This window comes from Chiloscyllium punctatum, chromosome 7 (assembly GCF_047496795.1).
Source record: "Chiloscyllium punctatum isolate Juve2018m chromosome 7, sChiPun1.3, whole genome shotgun sequence".
Lineage (NCBI taxonomy): Eukaryota > Metazoa > Chordata > Chondrichthyes > Orectolobiformes > Hemiscylliidae > Chiloscyllium > Chiloscyllium punctatum.
Genome location: NC_092745.1, coordinates 16,362,444 through 16,386,038, shown reverse-complemented (window position 1 = coordinate 16,386,038; position 23,595 = coordinate 16,362,444).

Genomic DNA, 23,595 nt, shown 5'->3' with positions numbered 1-23,595 from the left:
CACCCACACCCTGGGACTCTCTGGGATTCGCTCTCTCATAAACGCTCTGTGAAACTCGCGCACACACAGTCTAGGATACACTCACACACAAACACACTCCTGGATTCTCTGGGATGCCCTCTCTCCCACACACTCTGGGATTCCCTCTCTCACAGACACCCTGGGACTCCCTCTCTCACAAACGCTCTGTGAAACTCGCATACACATTCTGGGATTCCGACACTCACAGAGTCTGGGATTCGCTCACACACACACTCTGGGACTCTCTGGGATTCCCTCTCTCTCTCACACTCTGGGATTCCCTCTCTCACACGCAGGGACTCGCTGGAATTCCCTCTCTCATGCACAATCTGGGATTCCCTCACTCAGACACCCTCTGGGATTCCCACTCTCACACACACTCTGGGATACTCTCTCTCACCATCACTCTGGGATTTTCTCTCTCACACACACTCTGGGACTCTCTGGGATCCCCTCTCTCTCACACACTCTGGGACTCTCTCACGCACAGTCTGGGACACTCACAGACACACTCTGGGACACTGTGAATCTCTTAAACACACCGGAATTCTCTCGCACACTCTGGCACACTCAGGGAATCTCTCTTACATTTGGGATTCCCTTTCACACCATAGGCTTCTGGGACTCTCCCACTTACTTTGGGACTCTCTCTTACTCACTGTGGGATTCCCTTACACGCTCTGGGTTTCCCTCTCTCTCACTCTCTCTGTGATTCTCTCAGACACACACTCTCGGAATCCTTCTCTCCCCCACACTCGGGGACACCCTATCTCAAACACAGTCTGGGATTCCCTCTCTCACACACTCTGGGAAACACACACACACACACTGGGATTCTCTCACACGCACTCTTGGACTCTCAAGGATGCCCTCTCTCACGCACACTCTGGGATTCCCTCTCTCACACTCACTCTAGGACTCCCTCTCTCACATACACTCTGGGAATCTCTCACACACACTCTGGGACTCTCTGGGATTCCCACTCTCACACACACTCTGGAATTCCCTCTCCAACATACTCTCTGGGATTCCCTCTCTCAAACACTCGCTGGGATTCTCTCAGACACACACTCTGGGACACTCTGGGATTCCTTCTCTCCCCCACACTCAGGCACACCCTCTCTCAAACACACTCTGGGTTTCCCTCTCTCTCACAAACTCTGGGAAACACACACACACACTCTGGGATTCTCTCACACACGGTATGGTACTCTCAGGGATGCCCTCTCTCACAGACACTCTGGGATTGGCTCTATCTCACGCACTCTCTGGGATTCACTCTCTATCACATACTATGGGATTCCCTCTCTTACACACTCTGGGATTCTCTCACACACACTCTGGGAATCCCACTCTCACGCACACTCTGGGATTCCCTCTCTCACACTCACTCTAGGACTCCCTCTCTCACATACACTCTGGGAATCTCTCACACACACTCTGGGACTCTCTGGGATTCCCACTCTCACACACACTCTGGAATTCCCTCTCCAACATACTCTCTGGGATTCCCTCTCTCAAACACTCGCTGGGATTCTCTCAGACACACACTCTGGGACACTCTGGGATTCCTTCTCTCCCCCACACTCAGGCACACCCTCTCTCAAACACACTCTGGGTTTCCCTCTCTCTCACAAACTCTGGGAAACACACACACACACTCTGGGATTCTCTCACACACGGTATGGTACTCTCAGGGATGCCCTCTCTCACAGACACTCTGGGATTGGCTCTATCTCACGCACTCTCTGGGATTCACTCTCTATCACATACTATGGGATTCCCTCTCTTACACACTCTGGGATTCTCTCACACACACTCTGGGAATCCCACTCTCACGCACACTCTGGGATTCCCTCCCTCACACTCTCTCCGGGAATCACACTGTGGGATATTCTGGGATTCCCTCTCACACACACACTCTGGGATTCTCTCTCTCTCACACACACACACACTCTGGGATTCTCTGGGATGCCATCTCACACACAAACACACTCCTGGATTCTCTAGGATGCCCACTTTCCCACACACTCTGGGAAACTCACACACACACACACTCTGGGATCCTCTCACAAACACTCTGGGATTGGCTCTATCTCACGCACTCTCTGGGATTCACTCTCTATCACATACTATGGGATTCCCTCTCTTACACACTCTGGGATTCTCTCACACACACTCTGGGAATCCCACTCTCACACACTCTCTGGCATTCCCTCTCTCACACACACACTCTGGAATTCCCTCTTTCACACACACTCTGGGATTCCCTCTTTCAACACTCACTCTGTCATCCACTCTCACATACACACTCTGGGAAACTCGCACGCAAACTTTGTGATTCTCTAATTCGATACTCTGGGATTCCCTCTCTCACACACACTCTGGGAAAATCTGGGATTCCTTCTCTCCCACACACTCTGGGATTTCCTCTCTCACACACACTCTGGAAAACTCACACACACACTCTGGAATTCCATCTCTCACTCTCACTCAGGGATTCCCTCTCTCACACACACCCTGGGACTCATTCTCTCACAAACGCTCTGTGAAACTCGCATACACATTCTGGGATTCCGACACTCACAGAGTCTGGGATTCGCTCACACACACACTCTGGGACTCTCTGGGATTCCCTCTCTCTCTCTCACACTCTGGGATTCCCTCTCTCACACGCAGGGACCCACTGGAATTCCCACTCTCACACACACTCTGGGATACTCTCTCTCACACACACACTCTGGGACTCTCTGGGATCCCCTCTCTCTCTCTCACACTCTGGGACTCTCTCACACACAGTCTGGGACACTCACAGACACACTCTGGGACACTGTGATTCTCTTACACACACTGGAATTCTCTCGCACACTCTGGCACACTCAGGGAATCTCTCTTACATTTGGGATTCCCTTACACACCATAGGCTTCTGGGACTCTCTCACTTACTTTGGGACTTTCTTTTACTCACTGTGGGATTCCCTTACACGCTCCTGGATTCTCTCTCACACTCTGGGACTCTCTGGGATTCTCTCACACACTCTCGGAATCCCTAACACACTCGGGGACACACTGGGATTTCCTTACACACTCTGAGGTTCACTTACACACTCTACGATTCCCACTCTCACACAATCTGGGATTTCCACTCTGACACACACTCTGGGATTCCCTCTCTCACACACAATCTCAGATTCTCTCTCTCACAAACACACTGGGAAACTCACACACACACTCTGGGATTCTAACTTTCTCTCACACTTTGGGATTCCCACTCTCACACACACTCTGGGTTTCTCTCACACACTCTGGGAATTCCCTCAAAAACTCTGGGACTCCCTATCTCACACACACTCGGGGACTCTCTGGGATTCCCTCTAACACACACACACTCTGGGATTCCCTCTCTCTCACACACATACTCTGGGACTCTCTGGGATTCCCAGTCTGACACACGCTCTGGGATTGACTCTCTCAACACTCACTCTGGCATTCCCACTGACATACACACTCTGGGAAACTCGCATGCATACTTTGGGATTCTCTCATTCATATTCTGGGATTCCGACTCTCAAACATAATCTGGCATTCAATCTCTTACACACACGCTGGGATTACCTCTCTCACACACACCCTGCGACTCCATCTCTCACAAACACTGTGTGAAACTCGCACACACACTCTGGGATTCCGACTCTTACACAGAGTCTGGGATTCTCTCACACACACTCTGGGACTATCTGGGATTCCTTTACTCGCATACACTCTGGGATTCCCACTCTCACACACACTCTAGGATTCCCTCTCTCACAAAGACTCTGGGAAACTCGCAAACACATTCTGGGATTCCATCTCTCACATTCACTCAGGTATTCCCTCTCTCACACACACTCTCACACACAATCTGGGACTCTCTGGGATTCACTCTCTCACACACACTCTGAGTTTCCATCTGTCACACACACTCTGGGATTCTCTCACAAACATTCTGGGACTCCCAGAGATTCCCTCTCAAACACACACTCTGGGATTCCCCCTCTCACGCACACAATCTGGGATTCCCTCTTACACACACACTCTGGGATTCCCTCTCACTCGCACACTATGGGATTCCCTCTCTCACACACACACGCTCTGGGATTCCCTCTCTCTCACACACTCTGGGATTCCCTCTCTCACACACACTCTGGGATTCCCTCACTCCTACACACACTCTGGGATTCCCTCACTCATACACACACTCTGGGATTCCCTCACTCACACACACACTCTGGGATGCCTTCTCACTCGCACACTCTGGGACTCTCTGGGATTCCCTCTCACTCGCACACTCTGGGATTCCCTCTCAATCGCACACTCTGGGATTCCCTCTCACTCGCACTCTGCGATTCCCTCTCACTCGCACACTCTGTGATTCCCTCTCACTCGCACTCTGTGATTCCCTCTCACTCGAACACTCTGGGATGCCCTCTCACTCGCACACTCTGGGATGCCCTCTCTCACAGACTCTGGGTTTCACTCAGAAACACTCTGGGACTCTCTGGGATTCCCTCTCTCACAAAGACTCTGGGAATCTCGCAATCACACTCTGGGATTCCATCTCTCACTCTCACTCTGGGATTCCCTCTCTCACACACACTCTGGGATTCCCTCTCTCACACGCACACTCGGGGATTCCCTCTCTCACACGCACACTCGGGGATTCTCTCACACACACACACACTCTGGAACACTCTGGGATTCCTTCTCTCCCCCACACTCGGGGACACCCTCTCTCAAACACACTCTGGGATTCCCTCTCTCTCACAAACTCTGGGAAACACGCACACACACACACACTCTGGGATTCTCTCACACACACTCTGGTACTCTCAGGGATGCCCTCTCTCACAGACACTCTGGGATTGGCTCTATCTCACGCACTCTCTGGGATTCACTCTCTATCACATACTATGGGATTCCCTCTCTTACACACTCTGGGATTCTCTCACACACACTCTTGGAATCCCACTCTCACGCACACTCTGGGATTCCTTCTCTCACACACTCTCTGGGATTCCCTCCCGCACACTCACTCCGGGATACACGATCAAACACAGTCTGGGATTCTCACAAACACACACAATCTGGGATTCCCTCACAAACACACACTCAGCGATTTCCACTCTGGGACTCTCTGGGATTCCCTCTATCCTACACACTCTGGGATACTCTGGGATTCCCTCTCACACACACACTCTGGGATTCCCTCTCTCACTCGCACACTCTGGGATTCCCCCTCTCACGCACACACTCTGGGATTGCCTCTCACTCGCACACTATAGGATTCCCTCTCTCACACACACATGCTCTGGGATTCCCTCTCTCACACACACTCTGGGATGCCCGCTCACACACAAACTCTGGGATTCCCTCACTCATACACACACTCTGGGATTCCCTCACTCACACACACTCTGCGATGCCTTCTCACTCGCACACTCTGGGATGCCCTCTCACTCGAACACTCTGGGATGCCCTCTCACTCGCACACTCTGGGATGCCCTCTCTCACACACTCTGGGTTTCACTCAGAAACACTCTGGGAGTCTCTGAGATTCCCTCTCTCACAAAGACTCTGGGAATCTCGCAAACACACACTGGGATTCCATCTCTCACACTCACTCGGGGATTCCCTCTCTCACACACACTCTGGGATTCCCTCTCACACACACACTCTGGGATTCCCTCTCACTCGCACACTCTGGGGTTCCCTCTCACACACACACTCTGGGATTCCCTCTCTCACCCACACCCTGGGATTCCCTCTCTCACACACACCCTGGGACTCTCTGGGATTCGCTCTCTCATAAACGCTCTGTGAAACTCGCGCACACACTCTGGGATTCCGACACTCACACACAGTCTGGGATTCGCTCACACACAAACACACTCCTGGATTCTCTGGGATGGCCTCTCTCCCACACACTCTGGGATTTCCTCTCTCACACACACCCTGGGACTCCCTCTCTCACAAACGCTCTGTGAAAGTCGCATACACCTTCTGGGATTCCGACACTCACAGAGTCTGGGATTCGCTCACACACACACGCTGGGACTCTCTGGGATTCCCTCTCTCTCTCACACTCTGGAATTATCTCTCACACACTCAGGGACTCTCTGGGATTCCCTCTCTCACACACACTCTGGGATTCCCTCTCTCACACACACTCTGGGATACTCTCTCTCACCATCACTCTGGGATTCTCTCTCTCACACACACTCTGGGACTCTCTGGGATCCCCCCCTCTCTCCCACACCCTGGGACTCTCTCACACACAGTCTGGGACACTCACAGACACACTCTGGGACACTGTGATTCTCTTACACACACTGGAATTCTCTCGCACACTCTGGCACACTCAGGGAATCTCTCTTACATTTGGGATTCCCTTACACACCATAGGCTTCTGGGACTCTCTCACTTACTTTGGGACTCTCTTTTACTCACTGTGGGATTCCCTTACACGCTCCTGGATTCTCTCTCACACTCTGGGACTCTCTGGGATTCTCTCACACACTCTAGGAATCCCTAACACACTCGGGGACACACTGGGATTTCCTTACACACTCGGCGATTCCCACTCTCACACAATCTGGGATTTCCACTCTGACACACACTCTGGCATTCCCTCTCTCACACACAATCTCAGATTCTCTCTCTCACAAACACACTGGGAAACTCACACACACACTCTGGCATTCTAACTTTCTCTCACACTTTGGGATTCCCACTCTCACACACACTCTGGGATTCTCTCTCTCACAAACACTCTAGGTTTCTCTCACACGCTCTGGGAATTCCCTCAAAAACTCTGGGACTTCCACTCTTAACCTCACTCTGGGATTCCCTCTCTCACACACACTCGGGGACTCTCTGGGATTCTCTCTCTCTCACACACACTGGAATTCCCGCTCTCTCACACTCTCTGGGACCCTCTGGGATTCCCTATCTCTCACACACATTCTGGGACTCTCTGGGATTCCCTATCTCTCACACACACTCTGGGACTCTCTGGGATTCCCAGTCTGACACACGCTCTGGGATTGCCTCTCTCAACACTCACTCTGGCATTCCCACTGACATACACACTCTGGGAAACTCGCATGCATACTTTGGGATTCTCTCATTCATACTCTGGGATTCCGACTCTCAAACATAATCTGGCATTCCCTCTCTTACACACACTCTGGGATTCCCTCTCTCACGCACACCCTGGGACTCCATCTCTCACAAACACTCTGTGAAACTCGCACACACACTCTGGGATTCCGACTATCACACACACTCTGGGAGTCTCTCACACACACACTCTGGGACTATCTGGGATTCCTTTTCTCTCACACACTCTGGGATTCTCTCCCTCACACACACTCTGGGACTCTCTGGGATTCCCAGTCTGACACACGCTCTGGGATTGCCTCTCTCAACACTCACTCTGGCATTCCCAAAGACATACACACTCTGGGAAACTCGCATGCATGCTTTGGGATTCTCTCATTCATACTCTGGGATTCCGACTCTCAAACATAATCTGGCATTCCCTCTCTTACACACACTCTGGGATTCCCTCTCTCACACACACTCTGGGATTCTCTCGCAAACACTCTGGGTTTGGCACTCTCTCACGCTCTCTAGGATTCCCTCTCTCACACACTCTCTGGCATTCCCTCTCTATCACACACTCTCTGGCATTCCCTCTCTATCACACACTCTGGGATGCCCTCTCTCACACACACTCTGGGAATCTCTGGGATTCCTTCTCTCACACACACTCTGGGAAACAAACACTTTCACTCTGGGATTCTCTCACACACACGCACGGACTCTCTGGGATGACCTCTCTCTCACATATACACTCTGGGTCTCACTGGGATTCCCACTCTCAAACACAATCTGAGATTCCCTCTCACACACACACACCCTGGGATTCCCTCTCTCACACACACCCTGGGATTCCCTCTCTCACACACACCCTAGGACTCCATCTCTCACACACACCCTGGGACTCCCTCTCTCACTCACACCCTGGGATTCCCTCTCTCACACACACCCTGGGACTCCATCTCTCATAAACGCTCTGTGAAACTCACACACACACTCAGGGATTCCGACACTCACACACAGTCTGGGATTCGCTCACACACACACACTCCTGGATTCTCTGGGATTCCCTCTCTCACACACACCCTGGGACTCCATCTCTCACACACACCCTGGGATTCCCTCTCACACACACACTCCCTGGGATACCCTCTCTCACAAACACCCTGTGACTCCATCTCTCACACACACCCTGGGACTCGCTGGGATTCCCTCTCTCATAAACGCTCTGTGAAACTCGTGCACACACTCTGGGATTCCGACACTGACAGAGTCTGGGATTCGCTCACACACACACACTCTGGGATTCCATCTCTCTCTCATACTCTGGAATTATCTCTCACACACTCTGGGACTCTCTGGGATTCCCCCTCACACACACTCTGGGATTCCCTCTCTCACACACAGGGACTCGCTGGAATTACCTCTCTCACGCACAATCCGGGATAACCTCTCTCAGACACCCTCTGGGATTCCCACTCTCACAAACACTCTGGGACACTGTAATTCTCTTACACACACTGGAATTATCTCGCACACTCTGGCACACTCAGGGAATCTCTCTTACATTTGGGATTCCCTTACACACCATAGGCTTCTGGGACTCTCTCACTTACTTTGGGACTCTCTCTTACTCACTGTGGGATTCCCTTACACGCTCCTGGATTCTCGCTCACACTCTGGAACTCGCTGAGGTTCTCTTACACACTCTGGGATTCCCGCTCTCACACAATCTGGGATTTCCAGTCTGACACACACTCTGGGATTCCATCTCTCAGACACAATCTCAGATTCTCTCTCTCACAAACACACTGGGAATCTCACACACACACTCTGGCATTCTAACTTTCTCTCACACTTTGGGATTCCCACTCTCACACACACTCTGGGTTTCTCTCACACATTCTGGGAATTCCCTCAAAAACTCTGGGACTCCCTCTCTCACACACACTCGGGGAATCTCTGGGATTCCCTCTCTCACACACACTCCTGGGAAACTCGTACTCACACTGAAATTCCCACTCTCTCACACAATCTGGGACTCTCTCGGATTCTCTCTCTATCACACACACACTCTGGGATACACACACACACACACACACACACACACACACACATTCACACACACACATTCACACACACACACTCTCTGGGATTCCTTCTCACACACACACACTCTGGGACTCTCTGGGATTCCCTCTCTCACACACCCATACTCTGGGATTCTCTCACACACACTCTGGGACTCTCTGGGATTCCCAGTCTGACACACACTCTGGGATTGCCTCTCTCAACACTCACTCTGGCATTCCCACTGACATACACACTCTGGGAAACTCGCATGCATGCTTTGGGATTCTCTCATTCATTCATTCTCTGGGATTCCGACTCTCAAACATAATCTGGCATTCCCTCTCTCACACACACCCTGGGACTCCATCTCTCACAAACACTGTGTGAAACTCGCACACACACTCTGGGATTCCGACTCTCACACAGAGTCTGGGATTCTCTCACACACACACTCTGGGACTATCTGGGAGTCCTTTTCCCGCACACACTCTGGGAATCCATCTCTCACACACACTCTGGGATTCCATCTCCTCCACACACTCTGGGATTCCATCTCTCACACACACTCTGGGACATTCTGGGATTCCTTCTCTCCACCACACTCGGGGACACCCTCTCTCAAACACTCTCTGGGATTCCCTCTCTCACACACTCTCTGGGATTCCCTCTCTCACACACTCACTGGGATTCCTTCTCTCACACACTCACTGGGACACTCTGGGATTCCTTCTCTCCCCCACACTCTGGGACACCCTCTCTCAAACACACTCTGGGATTCCCTCTCTCTCACAAACTCTGGGAAACACACACACACACACACACTGGGAATCTCTCGCACAAACTCTGGGACTCTCACGGATGCCCTCTCTCACGCACACTCTGGGATTCCCTCTCTCTCACACACTCTGGGAATCTCTCACACACACTCTGGGACTCTCTGGGTTCCCACTCTCACACACACTCTGGGACTCCCTCACTCACACACTCTCTGGGATTGGCTCTCTCACACACACTCTGGGACTCTCTGGGATTCTCACTCTCACACACACTCTGGGATTCCCTCACTCACACACACTCTGGGATTCCCTCTCTCACACGCACACTCGGGGATTCCCTCTCTCACACACACTCGGGGATTCTCTCACAAACACACACACTCTGGGACACTTTGGGATTCCTTCTCTCCCCCACACTCGGGGACACCCTCTCTCAAACACACTCTGGGATTCCCTCTCTCTCACAAACTCTGGGAAACACACACACACACTCTGGGATTCTCTCTCACATATTCTGGGACTCTCAGGGATGCCCTCTCTCACAGACACTCTGGGATTGGCTCTATCTCACGCACTCTCTGGGATTCACTCTCTATCACATACTATGGGATTCCCTCTCTTACACACTCTGGGATTGTCACACACACACTCTGGGAATCCCACTCTCACGCAAACTCTGGGAGTCCCTCTCTCACACACTCTCTGGGAGTCCCTCCCTCACACTCACTCCGGGATACACTATCAAACACAGTCTGGGATTCTCACAAACACACACAATCTGGGATTCCCTCACAAACACACACTCTGCGATTCCCACTCTGGGACTCTCTGGGATTCCCTCTATCCCACACATTCTGGGATACTCTTGTATTTCCTCACACACACACACTCTGGGATTCACTCTCTCTCACACACCCATAGTCTGGGATTCTCTGGGATGCCCTCTCTCAGACACACCTTAGCACTCCCTCTCTCACAAACACTAAGTGAAATTCGCACACACACTCTGGCATTCCCTCTCTCACACACTCTCTGGCATTCCCTCTCTCACACACACTCTCTGGCATTCCCTCTCTATCACACACTATCTGGCATTTCATCTCTATCACACACTCTCTGGCATTCCCTCTCTATCACACACTCTCTGGCATTCCCTCTCTATCACACACTATGGGATGCCCTCTCTCACACACACTCTGGGATTGGCTCTCTCTCACGCACTCTAGGATTCCCTCTCTCACACTCACGCACGGACTCTCTGGGATGCCCTCTCTCTCACACACACACTCTGGGTCTCACTGGGATTTCCACTCTCACACCCTCTCTGGAATTCCCTCTCTCTCACGCACTCTAGGATTCCCTCTCTCACACACACTCTGGGACTCTCTGGGATTCCCTCTCTCACACACACTCTGGGAAACAAACACATTCACTCTGGGATTCTCTCACACTCACGCACGGACTCACTGGGATGCCCGCTCTCTCACACACAATCTGAGATTCCCACTCACACACACACAATCTGAGATTCCCTCACGCACACTCTGGGATTGCCTCTCTCACACACACTGTGGGATTGTCTCACATGCATTCTTGGTCTCTCTGGGATTCCCACTCTCACTCACACGCTGGGACTCCCTCTCTCACACACAATCTGGGACTCACTCGGATTCCCTCTCACACATAAACACACTCCTGGATTCTCTGGGATGCCCTCTTTCCCACACACTCTGGGAAACTCACAAACACACACACTGGGATCCTCTCACAAACACTGGGATTGGCACTCTCTCACGCACTCTAGGATTCCCTCTCTCACGCACTCTAGGATTCCCTCTCTCACGCACTCTCACACACACTGTGGGAATCTCTCACACACACTCTTGGACTCTCTGAGATTCCCACTCTCACTCACACTCTGGGATTCCCTCTCTCACACACAATCTGGGACTCCCTCGGATTCCCTCTCACACACAAACAAACACTGGATTCTCTGGGATGCCCTCTTCCGGACACACTCTCGGAAACTCACACACACACACACACACACACACACACACACACACACACACACTCTGGGATCCTCTCAGAAACCCTCTGGGATTGGCACTCTCTCACGCACTCTAGGATTCCCTCTCTCACACACTCTCTGGCATTCCCTCTCTATCACACACTCTCTGGCATTCCCTCTCTACCACACACTATGGATGCCCTCTCTCACACACACTCTGGGATTGGCTCTCTCTCACGCACTCTAGGATTCCCTCTCTCACACACACCCTGGGATTCCCTTTCTCACAAACGCTCTGTGAAACTCGCACACACACTCTGGGATTCCGACACTCACACACACTCTGGGAAACACACACACTCACTCTGGGATTCTCTCTCACACACGCAAGGACTCTCGGGGATGCCGTCTCTCACAGACACACACTCTGGGTCTCACTGGGATGCGCTCTCTCACACACACTCTTGTATTCCCTCTCTCACACACTCTCTTGGATTCCCTCTCTCACACACGGGGACACGCTGGAATTCCCTCTCTCACGCACAATCTGGGATTCCCTCTCTCAGACACCCTCTGGGATACTCTCTCTCACCATCACTCTGGGATTCTCTCTCTCAAACACACTCTGGGACTCTCCGGGATTCCCTCTCTCTCACACACATACTCTGGGATTCTCTCACACACACTCTGGGACTCTCTGGGATTCCCAGTCTGACACACGCTCTGGGATTGCCTCTCTCAACACTCACTCTGGCATTCCCAAAGACATACACACTCTGGGAAACTCGCATGCATGCTTTGGGATTCTCTCATTCATACTCTGGGATTCCGACTCTCAAACATAATAGAACATAGAACATAGAACATAGAACATTACAGCGCAGTACAGGCCCTTCGGCCCTCGATGTTGCGCCGATCAAAGCACCCCTAACCTACACTAAGCCACTATCCTGCATATACCTATCCAATGCCCGCTTAAATACCCATAAAGAGGGAGAGTCCACTACTGCTACTGGCAGGGCATTCCATGAACTTACGACTCGCTGAGTGAAGAACCTACCCCTAACATCAGTCCTATATCTACCCCCCCCCCCTTAATTTAAAGCTATGCCCCCTTGTAATAGCTGACTCCATACGTGGAATAAGGTTCTCACTGTCAACCCGATCTAACCCCCTAATCATCTTGTACACCTCTATCAAATCACCCCTAAACCTTCTTTTCTCCAATGAAAACAACCCCAAGTGCCTCAGCCTTTACTCATAGGATTTTCCTACCATACCAGGCAACATCCTGGTAAACTTCCTCTGCACCCGTTCCAGTGCCTCCACATCCTTCCTATAGTATGGCGACCAAAACTGCACACAATATTCCAGATGCGGCCGCACCAGAGTCTTATACAACTGCAGCATGACCTCAGGACTCCGGAACTCAATTCCTCTACCAATAAAAGCCAGTACGCCATATGCCTTCTTCACTGCACTATTTACCTGGGTGGCAACTTTCAGAGATCTGTGTACATGGACACCAAGATCCCTCTGCTCTTCCACACTACCAAGTAGTCTACCATTAGCCCAGTAATCCATCTTTTTATTTCTCTTACCAAAGTGAATCACTTCACACTTAGCTACATTGAACTCCATCTGGCATTCCCTCTCTCACACACACCCTGGGACTCCATCTCTCACAAACACTGTGTGAAACTCGCACACACACTCTGGGATTCCGACTCTCACACACACTCTGGGATTCTCTCACACACACACTCTGGGACTATCTGCGATTCCTTTTCTCTCACACACTCTGGGATTCCAACTCTCTCATACACTCGTGGAAACTCGCACACACTCTGGGATTCCCACTCTCACAATCACGCCGGAATTCTCTCACACACATTCTGGGACTCTCTGGGAGTCTCTCACACACTCTAGGAATCCCTAACACACTCGGGGGCACAGTGGGATTTCCTTACACACTCTGCGATTCCCACTCTCACACAATCTGGGATTTCCACTCTGACACACACTCTGGCATTCCCTCTCTCACACACAATCTCAGATTCTCTCTCTCACAAACACACTGGGAAACTCACACACACACTCTGGCATTCTAACTTTCTCTCACACTTTGGGATTCCCACTCTCACACACACTCTGGGATTCTCTCTCTCACAAACACTCTAGGTTTCTCTCACACGCTCTGGGAATTCCCTCAAAAACTCTGGGACTTCCACTCTTAACCTCACTCTGGGATTCCCTCTCTCACACACACTCGGGGACTCTCTGGGATTCTCTCTCTCTCACACACACTGGAATTCCCGCTCTCTCACACTCTCTGGGACCCTCTGGGATTCCCTATCTCTCACACACATTCTGGGACTCTCTGGGATTCCCTATCTCTCACACACACTCTGGGACTCTCTGGGATTCCCAGTCTGACACACGCTCTGGGATTGCCTCTCTCAACACTCACTCTGGCATTCCCACTGACATACACACTCTGGGAAACTCGCATGCATACTTTGGGATTCTCTCATTCATACTCTGGGATTCCGACTCTCAAACATAATCTGGCATTCCCTCTCTTACACACACTCTGGGATTCCCTCTCTCACACACACCCTGGGACTCCATCTCTCACAAACACTCTGTGAAACTCGCACACACACTCTGGGATTCCGACTATCACACACACTCTGGGATTCTCTCACACACACACTCTCGGACTATCTGGGATTCCTTTTCTCTCACACACTCTGGGATTCTCTCCCTCACACACACTCTGGGACTCTCTGGGATTCCCAGTCTGACACACGCTCTGGGATTGCCTCTCTCAACACTCACTCTGGCATTCCCAAAGACATACACACTCTGGGAAACTCGCATGCATGCTTTGGGATTCTCTCATTCATACTCTGGGATTCCGACTCTCAAACATAATCTGGCATTCCCTCTCTTACACACACTCTGGGATTCCCTCTCTCACACACACTCTGGGATTCTCTCGCAAACACTCTGGGTTTGGCACTCTCTCACGCTCTCTAGGATTCCCTCTCTCACACACTCTCTGGCATTCCCTCTCTATCACACACTCTCTGGCATTCCCTCTCTATCACACACTCTGGGATGCCCTCTCTCACACACACTCTGGGATTGGCTCTCGCTCACACACCCTAGGATGCCCTTTCTCACACACACTCTGGGAATCTCTGGTATTCCTTCTCTCACACACACTCTGGGAAACAAACACTTTCACTCTGGGATTCTCTCACACACACGCACGGACTCTCTGGGATGACCTCTCTCTCACACATACACTCTGGGTCTCACTGGGATTCCCACTCTCAAACACAATCTGAGATTCCCTCTCACACACACACACCCTGGGATTCCCTCTCTCACACACACCCTAGGACTCCATCTCTCACACACACCCTGGGACTCCATCTCTCATAAAAGCTCTGTGAAACTCACACACACACTCAGGGATTCCGACACTCACACACAGTCTGGGATTCGCTCACACACACACACTCCTGGATTCTCTGGGATTCCCTCTCTCACACACACCCTGGGACTCCATCTCTCACACACACCCTGGGATTCCCTCTCACACACACACACCCTGGGATTCCCTCTCTCACAAACACCCTGTGACTCCATCTCTCACACACACCCTGGGACTCGCTGGGATTCCCTCTCTCATAAACGCTCTGTGAAACTCGTGCACACACTCTGGGATTCCGACACTGACAGAGTCTGGGATTCGCTCACACACACACACTCTGGGATTCCCTCTCTCTCTCATACTCTGGAATTATCTCTCACACACTCTGGGATTCTCTGGGATTCCCCCTCACACACACTCTGGGATTCCCTCTCTCACACACAGGGACTCGCTGGAATTACCTCTCTCACGCACAATCCGGGATAACCTCTCTCAGACACCCTCTGGGATTCCCACTCTCACACACACTCTGGGACACTGTAATTCTCTTACACACACTGGAATTATCTCGCACACTCTGGCACACTCAGGGAATCTCTCTTACATTTGGGATTCCCTTACACACCATAGGCTTCTGGGACTCTCTCACTTACTTTGGGACTCTCTCTTACTCACTGTGGGATTCCCTTACACGCTCCTGGATTCTCGCTCACACTCTGGAACTCGCTGAGGTTCTCTTACACACTCTGGGATTCCCGCTCTCACACAATCTGGGATTTCCACTCTGACACACACTCTGGGACTCTCTGTGATTCTCTCACACACTCTATGAATCCCTAACACACTCGGGGACACACTGGGATTGCCTTACACACTCAGAGATTCTCTTACACACTCTGGGATTCCCGCTCTCACACAATCTGGGATTTCCAGTCTGACACACACTCTGGGATTCCATCTCTCAGACACAATCTCAGATTCTCTCTCTCACAAACACACTGGGAATCTCACACACACACTCTGGCATTCTAACTTTCTCTCACACTTTGGGATTCCCACTCTCACACACACTCTGGGTTTCTCTCACACACTCTGGGAATTCCCTCAAAAACTCTGGGACTCCCTCTCTCACACACACTCGGGGAATCTCTGGGATTCCCTCTCTCACACACACTCCTGGGAAACTCGTACACACACTGAAATTCTCACTCTCTCACACAATCTGGGACTCTCTCGGATTCTCTCTCTATCACACACACACTCTGGGATACACACACACACACACACACACACACACACACACACACACACATTCACACACACACATTCGCACACACACATTCGGACACACACACTCTCTGGGATTCCTTCTCACACACACACACTCTGGGACTCTCTGGGATTCCCTCTCTCACACACCCATACTCTGGGATACTCTCACACACACTCTGGGACTCTCTGGGATTCCCAGTCTGACACACGCACTGGGATTGCCTCTCTCAACACTCACTCTGGCATTCCCACTGACATACACACTCTGGGAAACTCGCATGCATGCTTTGGGATTCTCTCATTCATTCATTCTCTGGGATTCCGACTCTCAAACATAATCTGGCATTCCCTCTCTCACACACACCCTGGGACTCCATCTCTCACAAACACTGTGAAACTCGCACACACACTCTGGGATTCCGACTCTCACACAGAGTCTGGGATTCTCTCACACACACACTCTGGGACTATCTGGCAGTCCTTTTCTCACACACACTCTGGGAATCCATCTCTCACACACACTCTGGGATTCCATCTCTCACACACACTCTGGGATTCCATCTCTCACACACACTCTGGGACATTCTGGGATTCCTTCTCTCCACCACACTCGGGGACACCCTCTCTCAAACACTCTCTGGGATTCCCTCTCTCACACACTCTCTGGGATTCCCTCTCTCACACACTCACTGGGATTCCTTCTCTCACACACTCACTGGGACACTCTGGGATTCCTTCTCTCCCCCACACTCGGGGACACCCTCTCTCAAACACACTCTGGGATTCCCTCTCTCTCACAAACTCTGGGAAACACACACACACACACACACTGGGAATCTCTCGCACAAACTCTGGGACTCTCACGGATGCCCTCTCTCACGCACACTCTGGGATTCCCTCTCTCTCACACACTCTGGGAATCTCTCACACACACTCTGGGACTCTCTGGGTTCCCACTCTCACACACACTCTGGGACTCCCTCACTCACACACTCTCTGGGATTGGCTCTCTCACACACACTCTGGGACTCTCTGGGATTCTCACTCTCACACACACTCTGGGATTCCCTCACTCACACACACTCTGGGATTCCCTCTCTCACACGCACACTCGGGGATTCCCTCTCTCACACACACTCGGGGATTCTCTCACAAACACACACACTCTGGGACACTTTGGGATTCCTTCTCTCCCCCACACTCGGGGACACCCTCTCTCAAACACACTCTGGGATTCCCTCTCTCTCACAAACTCTGGGAAACACACACACACACTCTGGGATTCTCTCTCACATATTCTGGGACTCTCAGGGATGCCCTCTCTCACAGACACTCTGGGATTGGCTCTATCTCACGCACTCTCTGGGATTCACTCTCTATCACATACTATGGGATTCCCTCTCTTACACACTCTGGGATTGTCACACACACACTCTGGGAATCCCACTCTCACGCACACTCTGGGAGTCCCTCTCTCACACACTCTCTGGGAGTCCCTCCCTCACACTCACTCCGGGATACACTATCAAACACAGTCTGGGATTCTCACAAACACACACAATCTGGGATTCCCTCACAAACACACACTCTGCGATTCCCACTCTGGGACTCTCTGGGATTCCCTCTATCCCACACATTCTGGGATACTCTTGTATTTCCTCACACACACACACTCTGGGATTCACTCTCTCTCACACACCCATAGTCTGGGATTCTCTGGGATGCCCTCTCTCAGACACACCTTAGCACTCCCTCTCTCACAAACACTAAGTGAAATTCGCACACACACTCTGGCATTCCCTCTCTCACACACTCTCTGGCATTCCCTCTCTCACACACACTCTCTGGCATTCCCTCTCTATCACACACTATCTGGCATTTCATCTCTCTCACACACTCTCTGGCATTCCCTCTCTATCACACACTCTCTGGCATTCCCTCTCTATCACACACTATGGGATGCCCTCTCTCACACACACTCTGGGATTGGCTCTCTCTCACGCACTCTAGGATTCCCTCTCTCACACTCACGCACGGACTCTCTGGGATGCCCTCTCTCTCACACACACACTCTGGGTCTCACTGGGATTTCCACTCTCACACCCTCTCTGGAATTCCCTCTCTCTCACGCACTCTAGGATTCCCTCTCTCACACACACTCTGGGACTCTCTGGGATTCCCTCTCTCACACACACTCTGGGAAACAAACACATTCACTCTGGGATTCTCTCACACTCACGCACGGACTCACTGGGATGCCCGCTCTCTCACACACAATCTGAGATTCCCACTCACACACACACAATCTGAGATTCCCTCACGCACACTCTGGGATTGCCTCTCTCACACACACTGTGGGATTGTCTCACATGCATTCTTGGTCTCTCTGGGATTCCCACTCTCACTCACACGCTGGGACTCCCTCTCTCACACACAATCTGGGACTCACTCGGATTCCCTCTCACACATAAACACACTCCTGGATTCTCTGGGATGCCCTCTTTCCCACACACTCTGGGAAACTCACAAACACACACACTGGGATCCTCTCACAAACACTGGGATTGGCACTCTCTCACGCACTCTAGGATTCCCTCTCTCACGCACTCTAGGATTCCCTCTCTCACGCACTCTCACACACACTGTGGGAATCTCTCACACACACTCTTGGACTCTCTGGGATTCCCACTCTCACTCACACTCTGGGATTCCCTCTCTCACACACAATCTGGGACTCCCTCGGATTCCCTCTCACACACAAACAAACACTGGATTCTCTGGGATGCCCTCTTCCGGACACACTCTCGGAAACTCACACACACACACACACACACACACACACACACACACACACACACACACACACACTCTGGGATCCTCTCAGAAACCCTCTGGGATTGGCACTCTCTCACGCACTCTAGGATTCCCTCTCTCACACACTCTCTGGCATTCCCTCTCTATCACACACTCTCTGGCATTCCCTCTCTACCACACACTATGGATGCCCTCTCTCACACACACTCTGGGATTGGCTCTCTCTCACGCACTCTAGGATTCCCTCTCTCACACACACCCTGGGATTCCCTGTCTCACAAACGCTCTGTAAAACTCGCACACACACTCTGGGATTCCGACACTCACACACACTCTGGGAAACACACACACTCACTCTGGGATTCTCTCTCACACACGCAAGGACTCTCGGGGATGCCGTCACTCACAGACACACACTCTGGGTCTCACTGGGATGCGCTCTCTCACACACACTCTTGTATTCCCTCTCTCACACACTCTCTTGGATTCCCTCTCTCACACACAGGGACACGCTGGAATTCCCTCTCTCACGCACAATCTGGGATTCTCTCTCTCAAACACACTCTGGGACTCTCTGGGATTCCCTCTCTCTCACACACATACTCTGGGATTCTCTCACACACACTCTGGGACTCTCTGGGATTCCCAGTCTGACACACGCTCTGGGATTGCCTCTCTCAACACTCACTCTGGCATTCCCAAAGACATACACACTCTGGGAAACTCGCATGCATGCTTTGGGATTCTCTCATTCATACTCTGGGATTCCGACTCTCAAACATAATAGAACATAGAACATAGAACATAGAACATTACAGCGCAGTACAGGCCCTTCGGCCCTCGATGTTGCGCCGATCAAAGCACCCCTAACCTACACTAAGCCACTATCCTGCATATACCTATCCAATGCCCGCTTAAATACCCATAAAGAGGGAGAGTCCACTACTGCTACTGGCAGGGCATTCCATGAACTTACGACTCGCTGAGTGAAGAACCTACCCCTAACATCAGTCCTATATCTACCCCCCCTTAATTTAAAGCTATGCCCCCTTGTAATAGCTGACTCCATACGTGGAAAAAGGTTCTCACTGTCAACCCGATCTAACCCCCTAATCATCTTGTACACCTCTATCAAATCACCCCTAAACCTTCTTTTCTCCAATGAAAACAACCCCAAATGCCTCAGCCTTTACTCATAGGATTTTCCTACCATACCAGGCAACATCCTGGTAAACTTCCTCTGCACCCGTTCCAGTGCCTCCACATCCTTCCTATAGTATGGCGACCAAAACTGCACACAATATTCCAGATGCGGCCGCACCAGAGTCTTATACAACTGCAGCATGACCTCAGGACTCCGGAACTCAATTCCTCTACCAATAAAAGCCAGTACGCCATATGCCTTCTTCACTGCACTATTTACCTGGGTGGCAACTTTCAGAGATCTGTGTACATGGACACCAAGATCCCTCTGCTCTTCCACACTACCAAGTAGTCTACCATTAGCCCAGTAATCCATCTTTTTATTTCTCTTACCAAAGTGAATCACTTCACACTTAGCTACATTGAACTCCATCTGGCATTCCCTCTCTCACACACACCCTGGGACTCCATCTCTCACAAACACTGTGTGAAACTCGCACACACACTCTGGGATTCTCTCACACACACACTCTGGGACTATCTGCGATTCCTTTTCTCACACACACACTCTGGGATTCCAACTCTCTCATACACTCGTGGAAACTCGCACACACTCTGGGATTCCCACTCTCACAATCACGCCGGAATTCTCTCACACACATTCTGGGACTCTCTGGGATTCTCTCACACACAATCTGGGACTCTCTGGGATTCCCTCTCTCACACACACTCGGGGATTCCCTCTCTCACACTCACTCTCACACACAATCTGGGACTCTCTGGGATTCCCACTCTCACACACACTCTGGGATTCCATCTCTCACACACACTCTGGGAAACTCACACACACACTCTGGGATTCCCTCTCTCACACACTCTGGGATTCCCTCTTTCACTCGCACACTCTGGGATTCCCTCTCACTCGCACATTCTGGGATTCCCTCTCTCTCACACACTCTGGGATTCCCTCTCTCACTCGCACACACTGTGAGTCCCTCTCACACACACACTCTGGAATTCCCTATCTCACTCGCACACTCTGGGATTCCCTCTCACACACACACTCTGGGATTCCCTCTCACTCGCACACTCTGGGATTCCCTCTCACACACACACTCTGGGATTCCCTCTCTCACCCACACCCTGGGATTCCCTCTCTCACCCACACCCTGGGACTCTCTGGGATTCGCTCTCTCATAAACGCTCTGTGAAACTCGCGCACACACTCTGGGATTCCGACATTCACACACAGTCTGGGATTCGCTCACACACAAACACACTCCAGGATTCTCTGGGATGGCGTCTCTCCCACACACTCTGGGATTTCCTCTCTCACACACACCCTGGGACTCCCTCTCTCACAAAAAGGTCTGTGAAAGTCGCATACACATTCTGGGATTCCGACACTCACAGAGTCTGGGATTCGCTCACACACACACGCTGGGACTCTCTGGGATTCGCTCTCTCTCTCACACTCTGGAATTATCTCTCACACAGTCAGGGACTCTCTGGGATTCCCTCTCTCACACACACTCTGGGATTCCCTCTCTCACACACAGGGACTCGCTGGTATTCCCACTCTCACACACACTCTGGGATACTCTCTCTCACCATCACTCTGGGATTCTCTCTCTCACACACACTCTGGGACTCTCTGGGATCCCCCCTCTCTCCCACACCCTGGGACTCTCTCACACACAGTCTGGGACACTCACAGACACACTCTGGGACACTGTGATTCTCTTACACACACTGGAATTCTCTCGCACACTCTGGCACACTCAGGGAATCTCTCTTACATTTGGGATTCCCTTACACACCATAGGCTTCTGGGACTCTCTCACTTACTTTGGCACTCTCTTTTACTCACTGTGGGATTCCCTTACACGCTCCTGGATTCTCTCTCACACTCTGGGACTCTCTGGGATTCTCTCACACACTCTAGGAATCCCTAACACACTCGGGGACACACTGGGATTTCCTTACACACTCTGCGATTCCCACTCTCACACAATCTGGGATTTCCACTCTGACACACACTCTGGCATTCCCTCTCTCACACACAATCTCAGATTCTCTCTCTCACAAACACACTGGGAAACTCACACACACACTCTGGCATTCTAACTTTAATCACACTTTGGGATTCCCACTCTCACACACACTCTGGGATTCTCTCTCTCACAAACACTCTAGGTTTCTCTCACACGCTCTGGGAATTCCCTCAAAAACTCTGGGACTTCCACTCTTAACCTCACCCTGGGATTCCCTCTCTCACACACACTCGGGGACTCTCTGGGATTCTCTCTCTCACACACACACTGGAATTCCTGCTCTCTCACACTCTCTGGGACCCTCTGGGATTCCCTATCTCTCACACACATTCTGGGACTCTCTGGGATTCCCTATCTCTCACACACACTCTGGGACTCTCTGGGATTCCCAGTCTGACACACGCTCTGGGATTGCCTCTCTCAACACTCACTCTGGCATTCCCACTGACATACACACTCTGGGAAACTCGCATGCATGCTTTGGGATTCTCATTCATTCATTCTCTGGGATTCCGACTCTCAAACATAATCTGGCATTCCCTCTCTCACACACACCCTGGGACTCCATCTCTCACAAACACTGTGTGAAACTCGCACACACACTCTGGGATTCCGACTCTCACACAGAGTCTGGGATTCTCTCACACACACACTCTGGGACTATCTGGGAGTCCTTTTCTCGCACACACTCTGGGAATCCATCTCTCACACACACTCTGGGATTCCATCTCTCACACACACTCTGGGATTCCATCTCTCACACACTCACTGGGATTCCCTCTCTCACATACTCACTGGGATTCCTTCTCTCACACACTCACTGGGACACTCTGGGATTCCTTCTCT